This window comes from Phyllostomus discolor, chromosome 5, assembly GCF_004126475.2.
Source record: "Phyllostomus discolor isolate MPI-MPIP mPhyDis1 chromosome 5, mPhyDis1.pri.v3, whole genome shotgun sequence".
In the NCBI taxonomy this organism is placed as follows: Eukaryota; Metazoa; Chordata; class Mammalia; order Chiroptera; family Phyllostomidae; genus Phyllostomus; species Phyllostomus discolor.
The window spans coordinates 21,131,562-21,151,286 of record NC_040907.2 but is presented as its reverse complement, the minus strand read 5'-3'; positions in this window follow the sequence as shown (position 1 = coordinate 21,151,286).

Here is a 19,725-nt window from a genome sequence, read left to right as displayed (position 1 = left end):
TAAAGGCCTGGAGGCTATACCCAAAATATTAGCAATAGTAGTCTCTGAGAGGTGAGTTTAAATCGCTATACATTCACATGCAATTAAATCCTCTATGAGACAAGAGATATCTATATATGTTAGAATTTACAGTTATCCCTATGGTACATTAACATTGCTTTCTCCAATTCTTTTTCTTCTTCCGGAAATGAAAATTGCTTGAGGATGAGTTTTTTTTTTTCTTCTTTCTTTTTTTTTTTTAGTTTTTTTTTCTAGATCACAAAATCATGAGCTCATTTTTTGAAAATCAGTCCATTTAAAAGTGACCATTACTAGTGATTTTTCCCCCTTCATGTTTTTCTAATGTACTACATCGAGCATGTAATAACCTTTGTAATTTGAAAGCAAATACCATTGTTAAGAAATGAATTGCACACATCAAGGACCAGGGTGACCCAACTAACCAGAGCTCCGGCACTTCCCAAGAAAGAGGCCTGGGGGTTTTGGTTGACTTCAGACGGGAGTGAGTCAGCAGGATGAAGTAGCTGCCAAGCAGACAGATGGAGACATGAGCCCCAGATTAGAGAAGGAAAACCCTGCTGCACCTCAGTGCTGGTCAGGCCCCGTCGGAGGCTCAGATGCGCTGGAGAGCTGCCCTGCAGCTGCCGAGATACGTACGCACAGCTTAGGGGGTCTTGCAGAAGAGCTCTCTGGGTGGAGGTCTTCACAATGCATGCACGACTGGCACACAGGTATTGGCAGGGTTTGGCCAGCAGGTGTGACCTGCCTGCCTGGAGAAATAGTGAGCAAGGAGAAGCTGGGAGACCACCTCATTAAAGAGCAGTTTCGTAGGTAATGGATTATAATAGGACACCTCCCTAATACGTACAGTGTTTAAAGGATATGATGAGAGGAGATATACATACCCAACACAACATCTCAAAGGGAATGGGCTAGAAGCATCAGGACTAAACAATGGCAATGACAACAATGAGAGTCATATGTTGAGTGCTTATTGTGTGCCAGGCTCTTTATGCCTAGTATATGTTACATAATATATAATTATATTAGGTTAAATATTATACATAATACATGGTGTTATACAATTATGTTATGCTATACATACTGTGCGTGTGTATCTTAAGCTGGTTGTGACAAATAATATATGTACATTGTGGTGTCACACTGTGGTTTATATATATGATGCTAGGCATAAAGAATCTGATATATATGTCAATGGCTTTCAGACTTGAGCTACTCCAGAATCCTCTGACAGGCTCATTGCAAGGCGGATCACTGGGCACCACCCTAAGAGTCTCTGATTCAGGATGTCAGGGGTCAGGCTAATTCACAGGTGATATTAATGCAGCTGGCCTGGGAACCACACTCTTTGACAACCACATTGTACATGGTCTCATTTATTAATCACAGCCACCATAAGAAAGAGGTTCTGTCATTATTTCCATTTTATAGATCAAAAAACAAACAAAACAAAACACCCAAGGCAGCTCACAGAGGTAAAATGACTGTTTATATCTAGTGTTCTACAGAGTCTCGGTTTGAATCCGGGTCTTTCTGACTCCAAAATTTGTGCTGAACCAAAACAATCAGTTTTTATTTTCAATGAATTGATAAATAGAAACCAAGGTTTCTGTGTTTGGCAACAAGCGTGTCCATTGTTTCTTCAAGTTAAAAAATAAGGACAAAAATGTTGATCCCTCGAAGAGGCTGTGGCAGGAGTGATTCCAGGGGCAGAGAAACAGCAATGCATCCAGGGGTCAAGGGGCAACGACTCAGTCCCCACCACCACCATGGTGTTGGGAGGAGTTCTGCATAATATTATGCCCAGTACTTCTCAGCTCTTGCAACTTCAGGATCTCATGTTGTGGGGCTTCCTGCTGGGAGAGGAATGTTTCTTATCATGCAATTCACCAAACACGTGTTGAGCATCTTGTTCACTGGAGCAAGGTAGGCTGAATAACGCCCGCCCGGGCACAGATATCAGGTCCTAATCCCCAGAATGTATGAAGGCTACCTCATGTGGTGAAAGAGATTTTACAGATGTGACTAGATTGAATACCTTCAAATGGGGAGATCATCCTGGATTATCAGAGTGGGCCTGACATAATCACAAGGGTCCTTGCAAGAGAGAAGGCAATGTGTGAAGACAGAGGCAGAGAGAGAGAAATTTGAAGATGCTACGCTGCTGGCTTTGAACTTGGAGGAAAGGCCGCAAAGAGTGCAGCCATTAGAAGCTGAAAGGTCAAGGAAACCAATCCTTCCCTAGAACTTCCAGAAGAAATGCAAGCGAGCCCAGTCAACCTCTTGATTTTAGCCCCTGAAGATGCATTTGGGACTTGTGACTTCCAACTGTGAGATAATAAAGTTGTCTTGTTTTAAGCCACTAGATTCATGGTAATTTGTTACAGATGCTATAGGAAACTGATAGGAGTATAACTGCCAAAAATAGAAAACTGCCTCTGGTCATCACATTAGTGTGTGAAAAATAAAATACACACAACATTCACACTCACACTGCTTCTGGCCTTGTGCATTCAGGGGAGCAGACGCGTGCAGATGCATAAGTGGCTTCTGCTTTGAAGAGTAAGAGCACCTGTAGCCACCTACACTCACACAGACCACTTCTGGTCCTGTTTCCACAAATAAGCAAATGTGATTTATTCCCTTAATTAACATTGACTAAGTACCTGCTCTATCTATGCCCAGAATGGTGCCGGGTGGGGATACACAGAGATGAGCCAAACAGATCCTCATGGGGCTTCTGGGGAGGAGGGGTCAGAAGTTCAATACTTCTCTGTGTTTATAATTATGGGAAGGGTGTCTCTGAAGGAGGTTCGGCTCTAATGCCAGCACTCAGCTGGAAAGGGCCTATCATTCAGAATTACACTCGAAAGTCCTTAAATTACTTCCCATGCACAATAGTTCTTTTGCATGCTTAGGTCTAAGAACTAGGCTGAAGGAATTAACTCAGAGAAAGACTATCTTGCCCTGGCTGGTGTGGCTCAATGGATTGATTGCTGGGCTGTGAACCTAAAAGTCACTGGTTTGATTCCCAGTCAGGACACGTGCCTGGGTTGCAGCCCAGATCCCTGGTTGGGGGCATGGGAGAGGCAACCAACTGATGTTTCTCTCTCATGTCAATGTTTCTCTTCCTCTCTTTCTCCCTCCCTTCCCCTCTCTCTAAAAATAAATAACTAAATAAACCTATTTTTTTAAAAAATAAAGACTACCTTAAGATACCTGGACATTGAAGCTGCTCTGCCTTTGAGAAAGAGACCCCACTCATCTCTAGGGGTGAACTGCCGTTGGGCCAAGAATTCGGGGATGCTCCTGGCAGCTGCAGGGCTGACCCCGATCTGCTTTTACGTGAAGCATCTGTCATCTCAGTGCATGTTAAAAGATTAGTTTGTTTTTTTGAGGGTAACACTGAATTCTGGAGTCTCATCTTTGCAGGCCAGTGGTTGGCAGGTTAATTCTAAAGTTGGCGTTAGTTAAACGTGCCTGTGACGGGATCCCGCGTGGCAAACTGTGGTCAGTGCTATTATGGAAAAGGGCCAGACCCTGGGACTCTGGTTGGAGGAACGCTGGGGCTCACAGAGGCCTTCTTGGAGGAAGTGATATTGAACTGTTACCTGAGGCGCAGGCGGGCATGAACCAGGCAAGGTGACCATGGGGGAGAATATTCTGAGCACACAAACCACCTCAGCGAGCATCTGGAGTCACGGCCTCCTCTGGAGGCCCAAGCGAGTGACACCCGCAGCCCCACCGCTGCCCAGGGGACCGCTGGGACTCTGCCTTAACCCAGAGACCTCCAGGAGATCCTTGTTTGTGCACCCAGTTCCACTTCCCAGTAAATGCTGGGGATTTCTTATGACAGTTTCTTGTTTATGCCTAGGACATTTTTTGTTTCCTGGAATGTATGCTGAGGTTTTCGGGGCAATGGTCCTAGAATCTGCTGTCACAACTACTTGCTGTGTGACTTCAGGCCACACATTTCTCTCTGGGCCTTGATTTATCCATCTGTAAAGTGGTGGAAGCTGACCCCTTCCAGCTCTGACGCAGTTCTGGGACTTAGGGAAATAGCAGTTTGAAACCCAAGGCCGTGGCACTAGCTCTGAATGTGAGTCCTGATTCCACCATTTACTGGGATCTTGGGCAAATCATTTTACCGCTCCGAGGTTCCATTTTCTCACTCATAAACCAGGGCCCTTCGACCCATTCCTCTGGATTGGACTGGATGAGGATTCAACAAGATCACGTACATAAAGCAGCTGTTGCTACGCCAAGCCCAGCCAATGGCAACTACCGTCATTTTTTGTGATGGTCGTGGAGTGGAATGTGTTGACTCCACCGATGGCTGTGAAACGCGAGCCCGCAGGGTTTGCCATTAGTGCAGTCTTTACACACAGCCTCAGAAGGGCCTCTGATCAGGGAAACACCCAGAGCAGCGTAGGTTCATTTTGGCAGGAACTGAGGAAACTCCCCGGAGGAGAGAATCTGCTGGGAAGACTGTGGCTGCACTAAGTTAGTGGGTTACACCAAACTGTGAGAGCAGGCCTGGGATGGAGTCTGGGTGGTCCGCATTAGCTCAGGGTGGGAAAGAGAATGTCCCTGCCCACAGCTGGTAACAGGGGTCAGGGCGCGCTGGGGCAGAATGGAGAGGAGGACTGCGAATCTTCCCTCACCCGTGACCAGTCCCTGGGTCTCTGGCCCTGCTGCACCATCATTGTGATTCTTGCCATCGGGTATCTACTCATTTTGCAACTTAGACAGTCTGACTGCGTTTTGTACAAGGGATGGGAAATGAGTCCCCGAAAGGGGCGGGGACTTGCCCAAGATCACTCAGCAAATCAGAACCAGAATCGGGGTCTCCAGGCCTCGGGTCCAGAAATCTCTGACATCAGGCAGCCTCCTGGACTCTGTCAAATGAGCGAGGAGCTGGTCGTTGCCTGGCAACCGCAGCAGCCCCACATGTTTTCTATCTGCACATTTCCATGGGAATCAGGCCACCCAGTGACGGTCGGCCTCCGACCTCAGAGAGAAAATGTCTCTGGCTTAAGGGGCAGTAGGAAGGAGGGCTTCTCTTGCGGAAGCGCTGAGCCAGGCAAGGCACAGTCTTTTCCCCTCTGGGTCTCAGAGTTCCTCCCGGGCAGCTCCGATCATCAGCCTTTCTGGCTTAGGGAAGAGACTCACGTGATTCTTCTCTCCAGGAAGAGCTAGGCTGCGCGCTGCTGTCAGATACAGCAACAAGTGCGGGAGGAGAAAACCCTGCCAGAGCTTTTCCGTCACCATGGACAGGCACCTTAAGAGAGCAATTTGGAGTCACACCTTGGCCTGGACCCTGGCTCTGCCACTCATCGGCTATGTGACCTTAGTCAAGTCAAGTCACTCCACTTCTCTGCGTTGGTTCCATCTTCTGTAGGATGGGGTCAATTACACCTGCCCCTCAGGTCTGTGTACGGAATAAATGAAATAATGAATGTAAAATACCAGGCATAGAACTGGGTTAGGTACTCAGCACAGGCAGACGTCATTTTATTGCGCTTCACTTTACTGTGCTTCACAGATGTTGAGTATTTTACAAATTGAAGGCAAGACCCTCTACCCGCAAAAAGTTTCCGACTCGCTTTATTGTGGTGCTCTGGAACGGAACCTGTAGTGTCTCCGCGGTGTGCATGCCTGTGTCGGTATCTGTGTCTGTTAGCTTCCTCAATTGTCAACAAGAGTCCACTCTAAGTCGTCTACCAAAAAGGCTAGAGAATCAGGCTGGGAGGATACACAGCAAAAACACTGTCCCCAGAATGCTACTCCAGGAGAGACTCTAGAGTCCCTCCTGGCCGCCCCCCGCCCCGCCCCCCCCCAACCCGGCGCCCCCGCCGCGGTACTTCCCCCAGCTGCCAGCACTCAGCACAGACCCGGCAGCATGCACCAGGAATGCTCTGCAGGCTCACTTCCTCCATGGCACCCCTTGTCCTTCTCACTTCCCTTTCAGAAGCTGGTAGAAGAGGAAAGGAGCAGAGTCCTGGCTCCTGTGAGAGAGCTGCAGAGGGAAAACACTCATCACCAGCACACGTGTAGGCACTATACACCTGGTGCTGCTCTGGGTGCTTACAGCCCTTGGAGAGGGATACCATTATGATGCCGGTTTATAGATTTCAAAGCTGAGGCACAGAGAGGTCCCCCCCCCCCACCTAAATTGCCTGAGATGACGCACCTAGTAAGCAGAAGAACAGGACTGGCCATGCGGCATGGCTCCAGAACCTGTTCTGTTAAGTACAGTCTATGGTTTTCATTATCCTGAGCTGGCACTCAGTATGAGCTAACTACCTGAGGAAATAGTGTTATATGTGATGGGGCGGTTCTATCATAAATACGATTAGATGGATGGATGAATAGATTTAATTCATTCATCAGCTAATGTTAAGTATTTCCTATGTCCTCTGTGATCAGCACTGAACAAGACTCATGTGGCTTCTGCCTACAAGAAGCTTAGGGATAGTGGAGGAAACAAATAAGAAATAAGCAAACACCCAAATTGATAAAATAATCACAAATTATGACCCGACTGATGAAGGAAGCACAAAGCATGGAAGGAGAAAGACCGGCTGGGGCAGTGTTTGGGGCAGGGAGGGCTCTCTTCCTGGCTCATTCTCTGAACCAGCCTCACTGGCCTCCGTGCTGTTCTTTGACACCGCCAGGCACACGAGGGCCCTGGCACTGGCTGTTCCTTCTGCTTAGAAAAGATTTCCCCCAGTTACCTACGTGGCTAACTCCGTCACCTCCTCAGGGCTTTGTATAAACATCACCTTCTCAGTGAGGCTTTACAGTTTGTCTGCTTCTCCTTGTAACCACGGGAGCAACGGTTTTTGTTCTGTTCACTGAACAGCGTGTGGCACAGAGCAGGTGCTCAAAAATACTTGTTGAATGAGTGTAAATAACTTCCCCAAGGTCACACAACTGGACGGCAGAATGGCTATGATTCAAATCCAAATGTATTTGATTCCAAAGCTATAGAATCTCCTTCCTAGGGCTGTTATGAGGCACCAGTGAGTTCACATGTGTCAGCCACTTAATACCGTGCCTAGTCCAGAGGTTAATGCACCATAAATGTATTGTTATTATTATTATTATCAGCCCCTCTCTCCTTCTGGGCTCATTTTTCTATATTCCATAATAGTTCAGGCAGTTCTTTGAGAGCAGGACTTCAAGCCCGACTGGGCAGACACAGTGATGTCACTCTCAGGAAGGAAAAACGCAGGTGTCTCTGAATAGCGGGGACTGCGCTGCTCCCTGGACAACCCACTCCTTTATGTGGCCCCAGCCACTTTGCAACTGACCTGAAATTGTTCTCCCACAACTGCAAACAACACAGACTTCCCTTCTTATGAGAAAGAGGAAGTCAGCCAGCAATTTACCTTGAGTCATTTGTTTCGAGAAGGAAGCCTGAGCAATTGGCAGAAGGTGGCGTCAGGAGGAGGGTTGCTGGAAGAGAGAAGGAAGGCCTGGATTCTGGGAGCACTACCGCTTCTCAGTGACTGCAGGGAACAAGTCCCCTCCCTAGCCGCGCTTTTCTCGCTCGGGAAGTGGGGCACTGACCTTCACCTCGCCTGCTTCTCTGCATAGAACTAGTATGTGGATGGGTGTGTTTGTGAAGAGCTGGGGAAATGTAAGCACACTTGACTGAGAGGGGTGGGAATGGCCTCTGGGTCCACAAGTTGAACACAACAGATCTAGATTTAAATCCTCTCCCCATCTGTCTAGCTGTGTGTCCCTGGGCAAGTAATGGAACCTCTCTGAGTCCTGGTTTCTTTTCCTATAAACTGGATCCTTGGTTTTCTCAGCTGTGAAATAACAGCTTATCTCCTAAACCGGTTTCTGGTTGTTAACTGAAACATGCACATCAAGGGCTCCGAAGAACCTAGGCTCAGAGCAAGCTCTCGGGAGCCGTGGCTCCTGTTTTCAATCCTCGATGACCTCTCACTTCCTCACCTCTCCCGTTGGCTGTCTTTTCCAGAGCCAGCCGTGCCCAGGACAAAGCCTCTTCTGAGAGTGCTTCTAACAGACCTTCTCCCGCATCTGTGAGGCCACAAATAATTGTTAAAATAGAGGGTATTTTTATTTATATTTTTACAAATATATTTTTTTATAATTGTAAAAGCAATATGCTCGTGATAGAAAAAAATGTTAAGTGCAAAAGTAAAAAGAAGAAAATAGAGATTACAGATAATGTCATCACCCAGAGATAATCACTGTTGACAGTTGGGTGACTTTCCTTCCTGATTTCTCTTTAATGCCTGCATAACAGGATATTAAATGCAGGTTTCCTCTGGTCTTGGCTGGTGGGGGGGGGAGAGGCCCTGAATTCCAGGGACCACCCAAGCAGGGCCTGCGAAAGGATGGATAAACCGGCTGGACCAGCATTAACCCAGCATCCATCTCTGGTCATCACAGTGTGTGTGTGTCAGAAACAAAGAGAGAGACAGAGAGAGGAGAGGATTGTTTGTTATGGTTTGGTCCCCACTGCAACACCCCAGACAGAAGGGTTGAGGGTGTGTCTCTCCCTTCATTTTAGGATGGGGAGGTTTAAAGGGAACTTGACAAGTTTGCAGTGTGCCTCAAGGGTCCAGACCAAGGAGAAAGGGAAGTCTAAAGCAACGACCCACTCTTTTATCACCCACACTTCCGCCAACAGAAAGCTCATGGTGCTGAATTGTAAATGTCCGTTGAGTTGTCTGCGTCCCCAAAGAGACCTGAAACAATCTCTCAGATAGTCTGGGTCTGGTATCCACTGGCCCTGCAGAAGACCTAGCACTTACCCGATGCTTGATGTTTTAGTGAATAAAGGGAAGGCTTAAAAAGCTGTGGAAGAAAAAACAGAAAGAACAAGTATGGGGTTGAAATTCTAAATTCTTCTGGCTGGGCTAGTAATCAAATTAACATGAGACTGTTAGGGCGGTTGGTCTGTGACGCAGGCTGTGAAAGAATTCACAAAGAGAGGAAAGTGCAGAGAGTAAACGTTTTATTTTCACTTTCCCAAGGGAGGGAAAGGGCTGGTGAGGAGACATGTGCCGGCGTGAGCACTGAGGGGCCGGGGCTGGGAGTTTTCAATCAGTTCACAGGCTGGGCGTGGAGCAGGGTGTTTCAGTTGGGCTGCAGCCTGTTTCCACGTTATCTCTGGGTGCGGGGTCCGGTGGTCCTTGTGGTCTAGTCTGTCCTGTTCCATGAGTTCCCGGAACCTCTGCGCCTTCGGGGCGCTTCCAGTAATTTCCTAGTCCTGAGGATAAAGGCTCATAAAACAATTAAGGTCAGTCATGCTTTGTGGGGTCCAGCCAGCTCTGGGAAAGAGGGCCTGAGAAAGGGGCTTTTGTCCTATTACAGATTACCAGGAAAATGTCCAACATTTATTAAGGATGTACATGGGGGGAGGTACCATAGGAATGAGATCCCAGGGTGTATTGGACAGTTGAGATTTATATGTCACTCTTCTAGACTATGCAGAGGAAAGCAGAGACTGGGATTTGAAAGGGAAAGCAGGCAATTTACAGGTAGATGGAAAGAGCAAACAGGTGATAAACAAATTCTTGCCGGGCCACCCAGGAACAATGGGACACAGAAGGAAACAGGTTTTGCTAGATTTCTCCTTGCCTGCCTCGCTCGGTTTATATTATGATGTTAAGGTCACACTTCCTTCCTTTAAGCAGGTTTTTCCATTTGCATTCCTTTGAACAAGTAAGGGAGAGGATCCAAGTTTCTTTCTGAGTCCTTTATTTCTCAATAACCAGCTGAAAGTCAATATCCCAAAAGACATATTTTGGGGTGGCCAACTTTGGTCCCCTTCACAAGGATTTTAGAACCATACAGATCTCAGTTCAAATCCTGCCTCTGCCACTTCCTAGCTGTGTTTCCCTTGGGGAAGTCACGTCCTCTCTCTAACCCCATTTTTCTCACTTGTAAAATAAAGATAATTTGGGTGTCTGTTCTACAGAGTTTTGAGTGAAATGAGATCAAGCACTGGCACACAGTAGGCGTTCCAGCAATCATTAATGGATGGAGACAGTAGTCTCGGGAATTGGAAGCCGGCTGGGCCTCCGGAGAATTTCCTGTCTGAATTAGTTGTGGAATTTCCAGATCCTGGCTCTCTCCTCTGCTCCGCCCTCAGTCCCTGTTACCGCTACCATCTTTATAGCAGCAACCACGGCTGCAGGCGGTGGGGCAATTTACAGAAATTCCCTGGCCTGGATTCCCTGAAATCTCACAGCAATCCTCTGAGGTCTAGATTATAACCACCATTTCACAGATGAGGACACTGAGGCCCGAAGAGGGTGAGTGACTTGCCCAAGGGCACAAAGATCTGAGATTTGAGGGCACAGCTTTTGACTTTCCTTAAAGTAATTGATTTAACATGTATCAGCAGCACCCGCTGTGTGCCAGGCACTTAAAATGAGTAGCATTAAACAAAAAAACTTCCTCGGTTGAAAGCCTTTTAAAAAGGAAAGGGTTTATGAGGCCATTGCTAGCAAAAAAGAAGACAGGTCTTGGAGCAGGGAGTTCAAACTACCAGCGCTGTGGCCGGGTCGGAGAGAACACACGTCCGTGGTCCTGGAATGCTGCGAGCAGTTTCATGCATCAGGTCGGGGGGACAAGGAAGGGCTTAGAATAGAAGAAGCGACCGGTCTGAAAGAGCCTGCGTTAGCTATAGACAAAGGGGACGGTGGAAGGTGAAGTAGGGCGAGTGCTGGGACAGGCCCAGCAGAGTCCACAGCTGAGTCGTAAAGCTCTAGGGTAAACAAGAAGCGGGAGGCTCCTGGAGGTCAAGAGCACCTGACTATTCTCTTTTTAGATAATCTGGAAAATAGCCACCTGGAAGTTCATTTAATTCCAGTATACACTAAGCAGTACAAGCAGTTTTTCGTGGGTTTTACACTGCAGTTATTAACCGATTAACCCCTTTCTGTCTCCTCCTGCTACCCTCTGGCCTGCTGTAATTTAATTTAGGATGGCTCAGAATGTTCTTTGCCAGAGGCGTGGTACCTGCCCCTTTATAAATGAGTGGGGAGAACAGATGTGCACGTCAAAACAATACCTATAACTCTGCATACTAAGTGCTGTCTATGAAAACCCCAAACAAGATGACGATTCCTTCTGCTGGGGACAATCAGCTGGAGAGCAGTTCCAGCCCACTGTTTCCTATCTGTGTGGCTTTGGGCAAGTCCCTTCACCTCTCTGGGCCTTAATGTCTTCATCTGTAAAGTGGGGGTTGTAATAGTACCTCTCTTATACAATCACTGTGGGGATAATAGAGATAGCACGTATGTAGCACAGTGTTTGGTACAAGTCAGCACTAAGTAAATTCTTACTGTAGCCTAGATGTCAGTCAGGGGCCCCTGCCCCCTTGGGATCATGGGATTGCTACTGGAGAGGGGGCCTGGGCCTGAGCGGGTCTGCCTAGGGCCAGCTGTCGCTGAGTGGCTTCTTGACTTCATGGAGGAAAGATTTCACAATGCGAGTCCAGGTGACTATGAGGAAACATTTATTAAAGCTGGGAACAGTGAAACAAGGAAGGGCTTAGCAAAGAAGAAGCAACAGGAGAGCCCAGGCTGGGCTGCCTTGGCTCATTGGGAGGTCAGAGAAAAGGGGGCTCTGGGGACAGGTTCAGGGGATCAGCCTGGGATAAGGCGCCAGGTGCCCATTGCCTTAGAGTTTAGGAGACACGTGCCTGTGGGGAAAGAAGTGAGGAAAGAAGAAGGGAAAGGAAATGGCACGGGCTGCTCCCCAGAAGGAGAGCCAGAGCATGGGCCCTTTGTCTTGAGGCTTTTCTCCATCCCTTGCAAGTGGGAGCCTCAGGGGAGGTGCCAGGGATTCATCAGTTTTCCAGGTGTGCCCTTTCAGGGTCATCGTCTCCGCTGATTGGTCAGTGGCAGGGCAGGGGGTCTTTAGTCATTGCAGTTGGCTCTGGCGTTGCCCACCCGGTTTAGTTGCTTTTCCCAGCCTGGAGCTGAAACACAACTGAGGCCTGGATGTTATCTCCAGGGAGCAAAGGTCAGGAGGGGAGAGGTTACCCTGGAGGTGAAGGTCCTTGTTTTCCCAGTTTTGCCCCCTGCCAGGCACTGGGGCCTTCTGCCCTGGTGACCATCTGCCCCTGGCTGTAAATTGCTGTGTTCAGCTGTCTGTCTCAGTTTCCCTGTTCCACTAGCCAAGGACTTTTCCTGTCTTCTCACTGTCCTGTCTCAGGATGAGCCTAAGCACCCACTCCAAAACCCTCTCCAAGATTACTGCGTATTCCTGGGAGGTTGTATGAATCCTGGCTCAGCTTCTGCTTCAGACTGCACTGTCTTTGGTCAGCACTCCGCCAACGCAAGTGTAAAATCTGGCCCCTTCAGCCGTTTGCACAAACACCCCATTTTCACAAAGTCAGGGCAGCCTCAGTGCATATAGAGAATTTTTTGAAGATTTCTAGGGATGGGGGACAGAAGGAGATAACATCATAGCTACAGAAAACCTCAGGGTGAACTAAAAATACCCTGGTTCCCAATGCAGCCTCAGCTGGCTCTTCTGTTTGTACACTGCCCCCAGACTCTCAGCCCTGGGCCAGCTCCTGGCGCCTGGTAATGGGCATCTGCCTTTGTTTGGCTATTGTCTCCCTAATCTCTTCCTAAGGAGCTCTCCCATCTCCACTGCAGGTATTATCCCATTCTGGTGTTGGCTTCCCTTCCTATCTTACCCTACCCCCGCCACCCCTCAGCAAGACAAAGCACCAGAGGTCCCCTCGCAGGCCTTCCTGAAACCCCTACAAGGACGGGAAGACATGTTCGCTGTCATTTATGGTAGTCAATGCGGTTGGGTGAGCCACGTTGGCTAGCTTCCTGAACCCTCCCCCAACCTCCCCACCCCCACCCCTCAGCCTCCAGCCTTCTTCCCCGCCCACTTCCCAAATCCAGTCCTCCAGTTTCTGGGAAGATTCTCCAGTCCTCGGTAGTTTAAAGCATGCAAATCCGAGCCCTCTTCCCTGTTGCCTCCACAAAAGATGCCTCTCAGAACCTCAAACGCAGCTTCCCCTTAAACAGTTTTCCAGAGTTATTTTCTCAGTGGAAGTCATCCTCCTCCCTAAGAGAGGTGATCATGCCCTGAGGATTTCTGACCTGCGTCTGGTCTACGGGGATGTTTTAAAAATCAAATCAACACTTGAAAATTGAGAGATTACACAGAAAAATCTGGAGCTGGCATCACAGGACCCACATTCCTCCCGAGGAGCACGTTGGCCTGCGTGCAGAGTAGGGTCGCTGTCGTTCATGCCCCTACACACTGGCCTTGTTTATTTCTCCTGCTGGACCCCTGCAGGCTTTCGGTTTTGTGACCTTTGCTAGGGGACATTTCAGTGCCAGTTTTCACCCTCCATTGCATTACTTTAAAGTTGGGTCTATGAATTCACTAAGTTCAAAAAAGGGCACCTTAGGCAGCAGGTACAGCAAGAATAGTCACTTAAGCCCTGGTTGAAAGGTCGCAGGTTCAATTCCTGGTCAGGGCACATGCCTAGGTTGCAAGTTCCATCTGATCATCCTGGTTGGGCCACCTAGAAGAAGCAACCCATGGCTGTTTCTCTTTCACATTGATGTTTTTCTCCCTCTCTCTCTCCCTCCCTTTCCTCTTCTCTAAAATCAATAAGCATGTCCAACGGTGAAGATTTTTTTTAAAAAGTAGTCACTTAAGGTAGCAAGTGATGGCTGTTCTTGAAAGGGTAAGCAGTCCAGAGGGACTGGAGTGCTGGTGCAAGAGGGTGGTGGGACTGGAAAGGGTTAAGGTGGGACTCGGTTATGAAATACATTAATGCTCTCATGGGGCACTGGGAGCCAGTGTGGGGTTTAAAGCATTGTGGGGAGAAAAGCAGCTGGGAAGCTCATGGGGAAGGATAGATTGTAACCTTCCCATCTTCTGTCCCCCCACCCTAGCCCCTACCGCCTGCCCCAGCCCTGTCCTCACAGGAAGCCCAAGGAGAGAGGCTAGGTCAGTGGTCCAGAAGGCCAGGGATGCTGCAGCCGGACTCGTGGCACAGGCCGTGGGAATGGCTGGGAGAACGCAAGGGAGGGATTCGGAGGCAGCCTTGCCTGAGAGTGGGTATGTTTGACCTTGCCACAAAATGCTGCAGGCGCTGCAGCTGCAACTCACTACCTCCCATTCCCTCCCCTCCCCTCCCCGCGCGCTGCAGCGGACTGCGGCGGAATCCCGGCCATTCGCTGAAAGCCCTTCAGAAGGCTGGCGCACCGGAGGGCGGGGGCGGGATTGCGGGGATGCCGGTCTTCCCTGGAAGACAGAGGGTGGGAGATGAGGGGAGGCTGGTCACGTGGTGCAGCCACCAGGCACAGCTGGATTGGCGAGTCACACAGCGCAGACTGCCGGGGCTGCTCGGATTTCCCGGCACAGAGCAGCCCCCTTTCCCCTGGTTCCGTGCCCGAGGCTGAGTGCGCTGGCGCAGCGCGGAGAGGGGAGGGGGCTGGCTCTCTCTACAACCTGTACCCTTGTCCCTGGCTGCCCGCCATGGTCCTCACTGCAGCTTGGGAGGTCTGACTGTCTCCATGATCGTATCCCTTCCCCGCTTCTCCCCTGCATCCTCCCCACCTGTCCCTTTTCCTACCGTGCTACCGGGAGGCCAGCTTTGTTTGAGCTAACTGAAGGAGGTTTCTTTTACATGCCACAATTTTGCAGTTTTGAACAAATCAATTAACCTGGCTGGAGGTGGGAAAGATTACAGCAGAAATCCCACAGATACCTCAAACCCCACACATCCAAATCAACATTATTAATCCCCCCAGCAGCTCCCTCTTTGTGTCCCCATCCATTTTAAGTAGAAACCCAAGTCATCGCCATCTCACTGTCAGCCATCAAATCTATGCCCAACACCTATTAAATTTACCTCCAAAATATTCCCTAAACCTCCATACTCAGTTTTTCCCCCCTTGGCATTTATCCTGATTTGTAACTGTGTTTGTGATTGTTTTTTTGTATGGTTTTCCCCCTGGGCTGTAAGGTCATTGAAAAAAGACCTTGTCTATTTCATTCACCAACACACTACCAGGTACATAATAGGTGCTTAATAAACATTAATGAGTAATAAATAGATGCGTAGTAAGTCCTGTGCTAGGCATTAAGTGGGGAAGGGGATGTACAGATTTTAAGGTGAAACACACAGTTCTGTCCTCACGAAGTCATTTACCCAACAAACATGCCCTGAACCTTTTCTGCACGAGCCCTTGGGAGGGGCCCCCGTGCAAAACGATTAAGGCCCCTGTTCTACCTTCCTCCTTCATCTGGGGGGACCACACAAGGCTCACCTAGACAATGAGACTCTGCGGCACTGGACAGGTCAGGTGTGGTGGTCACACCAACCTCTAGAGTCAGAAGAGTCCAAGATCTGGAACCCCATAATGTGGCTTCCCAGGCTAGCTCTGCCGCCTTTTGGCTGTTGGGACCACAGGTCTCCGCTCTCTTTCTGAGGCTCCATCTTTTCATCTCAAAAATGGGAATAATAATACTATCATAAAGGGCTGAAACAGGAATGAGATAAATGAAATTACCAAGTGCCAGGTTTTATGACAATGTTGATGTAGGTGGTTGACCATACCTTCTAGTTTTCCTGGAACAGATCAGTTGGTAACTTTTGAACCAGAACAATTGATAATGGCGTGTACTTTCATTCTCAAGAGTGTCCTGGGTTTGGGCAGTAAATTACGTGGCCATCCTTGTAATAGGTGTGACAGTAGAGTTACCTACACAGTACCCTGAGAACACAAAAGAGGCCAAGAGGTGGATCTGGCTGTAAAAAGGAGGGCAGTGACCATGGACATGAGCCTGGAAGTATGCACGGGATTACAACAAGTAGAGCAGGATAGGAAGGGCCTTACGGGCAGAGAAACCAGCATTTACAAAGAACTGGGCTTGATCACTGTGAGCACGGTGAGACAACATCAGGCAGCACAAATGGCTCAATTCCAGGACGCATGGATGGAGATGAGGCTGGCCGTGGGAACTGTAGGAAGTTTTAAATTAGGAGTTCACATTGACACAGGACAGTAAGAAGGCAGGAAAATTCCTTGGCAAGTGGAAGAGGGAACTGAGACAGATAGCTGGACAAACTAGCCAAGTGATTTACAGCCAGATACACAAGATCACCTCCCCAGAGATAACATAAAGGCCTAAGGTGTATTTCAGCTCCAGGACCAGAAAAGCAGCAAAATCAGGTGGGCAGTGCTATGGAGACCAGGATCCTGAAATGGCACACCTGGGACACTGATGAATATTCTGCTGAAACCCTCTCCAGAGACCTCCCCTAAGATTCCTGCCTGCAAGAAAAAGATAAAAGCCTCAAGACAAAGGACCGATGTTCTTGCTCTCCCTCTGGGAAGCAGCTGTGCCATTCCCTGTCCCCTCTTCTCCGCTGACAGACACACATCTCCTAAATGCTAAGGGACCCTGAGACTTGCAATCTAGGAAGCAATGGGCAGCAGCAGCTCATCCAGGCTAACCCCCTGAACCTGTCTCCACGGCCCCCTCGTCTCTGACCTCCCAGGGAGCTAAGGCAGCTCAGCCTCGGCTCTCCTCTTGCTTCTTCTGTGTGAGGCCCTTCCCTGTTTCAGTCCCCAGCTTTAATAAACATCCTAGTGGTCACTTGGGCTAGTGTTGTAACATCTTTCCTACATGAAGTCAAGAACTCACACACTATTGGCTGGCTCCAGACAGACCCGCTCAGGGTCAGGCTCCCTGTCTGGTAACAACAGGAGCTGATGTTTTAACAAGAGAAACCAGTTGAGGAGCGGGGACCAAGTCCAGACAAAAGAGACAATGAGGTCTGAACCAGGGAAAGGTTCTATAAGCACTTTGGAGGTTCCAGAACCACTTTGGAGAAAAATAAGACCTGGACTTGGGGACCAGGGGCAGGAGTACTTCCAGGTGGATGAGGGGGCCATTCACTGAGTCAGGCGGCCAGGAGAAAGTGCCCGGAGATCCAGGAGACAGGCACTCAGATCGGAAGACTAGACTCAGTGGCATTCACCACTCCTGATCCAGACGGGAAAAGCAGGGGTCACAACAGGTAGAGATCACTCACTCTCCAGGTAACATCTGATTAAAATTAGCTTTCAGAGCAACCTCGACAGGCAAGAGAAAACTCAAAAGTACAGCCTTAAGTAAAGAAAGACAGGTTCTGCAGACCAACTTCATTGTACATAAGGCTCTCTGGGAGCAAATGTTCCCACAATGCCCACTACCTACCAGAACAATGGCTGAGATCCTCAGCCTGGTGCTCCAGGCACCTGGTGACCTGCTTCCAGCCTATCCCCGGTGAGCATTTCATGTTTCACCTGCTCATGTTCGGCCCCTCCCTTCCTGTGAAAACACAAGAATCGCTCCTGCCCTGCTCCAACCGCGTGGTCCAGGTGGGGACTGTCCATAGTGGCAGCCCACGCCTGTGACCGAGGGCCTAGTTGCCATAGTACTTGTCTTAAAAGTAACATGAGCCAAAAATCATGCTTTTGTCTTAGGCTAGTGTGGGAAGGTAAAAAAAAATTACTTTCCTCCCACCTTCTGAGGTCTTGTTGCTGGACTAATAAATTAATACAAGACAGATTAACAGGAATAAAATGTCCAAAATTTATTACAAATATGTGGAGGTGTCATAAGAATATGAGACCCACAGAGTCATTGGACGGTTATGTTTATATGCTATTCTGGACAAAGGAAGGGGGTCTGAGATTTCAATAATAAAGCAAGTAGTTTACAGGAACATGAGAAAGAGCAAACATTTTAAACTCTTGGCGGCCCACCTAGAAACCATGGGACACAGAAACAGACCTTGCTAGATTTCTCTTTGTCTGCCACACCTAGTTTATGTTATGATGCTAAGGTGACACTTCCTTCCTCTGAGCAGGTTTTTCTATCTGAATCCCTTTATGCAGGGAAGGGGGAGGGTCCCAGGTTTTTCTGAGTCTTTGTTTCTTAATAACTAGCATAAAATCAATATCCCAAAGGGCATATTTTGGTCCCCTTCACTAGTCCATATCTGGGCTTCTTTCCTTGTGTCCAATGGAGTCATAATGAAGAACCATTCTATTCTCTCTTCTCTTGTGCATCCTTCCATTCTCTCCCCCGTCACACCCTGCTGTTCACATTTCTTCAGACTGATCCTGTGTTTGTACCCTTTGCCTTCCCTCCGGACTCCCTCAGTTTGGAACAACTTGTCCGCTCCTACTTGTCTAAAGAGCTCTTGCTCAGGAAAGCCATCCCTGACCACCCTGAGCAAGGCTTGCCATGGCCTCCTCTGGCCTGTCACAGTTTTTTGTACATGTCCCCATCACCTAGTATCCCAGTGACCTGCTTTCTTGTCTGTAATCCCCCGTAAACTATGTTATCTCCATGACCCCACTGCCTGGCAAAGGGCCTAGCACAAAACATAATAAATCTTTACTGAGTGAGTGAATAGACGAGTAAGAATCTTTCTTTCTTTCTCTCTCTCCTGCCGTTTCCCTGAGTCATTACTCGGTTTCTATCAAGAGGAGACACAGAAGAAAAACTAGGAGGAACTGCTTTAGTCCCTTGATTCAAGGGTGATGGATTCAGGAGAGAAAAACACCAGTAGAAATGCGGGCATTGCAAAGTCCGGTGGCATTTATCAGAGGTCAGTTTTCTTCCAAAGCACTGATGGTGGCAGCTTTGAGCTGAGTAGAGTTTGTTTGGGAGCTGGAGCCAAAACTAACATTTAGTATGTTGAGCTTTTCAGCAAGCTAGGATTCTGACAGCTATTCCTGTCAGCTGCCCAGGGAAAGCACCTAAAAGCCATCTGGGTCTGCCTAGAGTCAGGGGTCCCCACCTCCTTTGACACAATCTGACTCAACCAACGAGGCAGCCCTCTCCCCAACTCTTCATCCCCACCACAAGCACACACCTCCCAGAAGGCCCTTCCATTGATGATTGGGCACTAAGAACAGAGTTCAAAAAATGGCTACAGGGAACTTGGGCCCATATAACAAGTTCTGGCCAATAGTCTGTGAGTAGAAGTAACACATCATTTCCATGCTGAAGTGTTTAATTGCTGGCACTCGACTCTCCAGCTCTCTTTCCACTATTGAGCCAGTCCTGAAAGTCTCACGTGGAGGTGGTGGAGCCAGGGATGTAAGTGGTTCAAATATCTGAGTTACCCAGTGGAGTGAAGGAGAGCTATCCTGGAAAGTGCCTGAGCCCACAGCAGATTTTGTGTGAGTGGGCAAAAATATACCATTGTTGTCTTAAGCCATTGAGATTTACAGTTGCTCATTACCACCGCAGAGCCTAGCCTACTCTGAGCAATGTATAGAAATTCATTGTTTTAGCCATCCAACATCAGACCTCCTTCCTCCTTGAGGAGCAATATTCCTTCTCACAGAAATCTCTTTGGTATTGCCAAAATCGGTGTTCCCTTCTTTGTTTTTATCTGTCTGGATTTCTCAGCAGCTTTTGTCACAAATGACAACTTCAACCCTGGAAACATTTTTTCTTGATGTCTATAGCATCATACCTGCTTGGATTTTTTCCTATTTCACAAACTCTGCTTCTTAGTTTCTTTTGCTGTCCCTTCTGTTTTGCCTTAAAATTTTTAAGTTTTTTCAGGGCTTATTCCTAGGGACCTTTTTACAATTATTTTATTTTAATTTATTGATGACAGAGAGAGATCAACTTGTTGGTCCACTTATTTATGCATTC